Raw genomic sequence first — 580 nt, 5'->3', positions numbered from 1 at the left:
CCAGGCTAACCTCAAACTCCTGACCTCCTGATCTGCCTGTCTCGGCCTCCCAAAGTGCTGGGATTACAGGCATGAGCCACCGTGCCCAATGTTGACCATTTTCAGGATGAGAGGCGTGCTGTCACTCAAGACATTCATGACAGAGCTGGAGACCCTACCGGCCCTTCCTGAGAGGGCTCTTCTGGGGATGCAGAGACTGTGGGTTCTGGCAGGAGGAATTTAAGCACATGCCCCTTCTCAGAGAGTAGGAGCAGGGAAGGGACCCTGTGAGATGCTCATGGACCTCTGAAGGGGACTCTAAGTCTGAGTGGCACCACCCTGTTCCTCAGAACCCTTTTCTGTACTCTCTCCCGTCCCTGAGAACCTCCCCTGACCTCAAGCTGAGCAGGAAGGTAGGAGCACGCCCTGCAGTCAGTCAACACCCACTCAGAACTGGGTTGGGAGACTGCTCCCTGTGCTCCTGCCCAGCACCTCCAGGTGTCCACAGCATCCAGTGCTAGGCCCCTGGGTTGAAGCACAAGTCCCTTGATACCTTTGCTTTTGCACAGGTAAATGCCCTTCTTCCTGATGTCAGCCTTAT

This window comes from Mandrillus leucophaeus, unplaced genomic scaffold (assembly GCF_000951045.1).
Source record: "Mandrillus leucophaeus isolate KB7577 unplaced genomic scaffold, Mleu.le_1.0 Scaffold488, whole genome shotgun sequence".
Taxonomy (NCBI): Eukaryota; Metazoa; Chordata; class Mammalia; order Primates; family Cercopithecidae; genus Mandrillus; species Mandrillus leucophaeus.
This window is presented reverse-complemented; position numbering follows the sequence as displayed.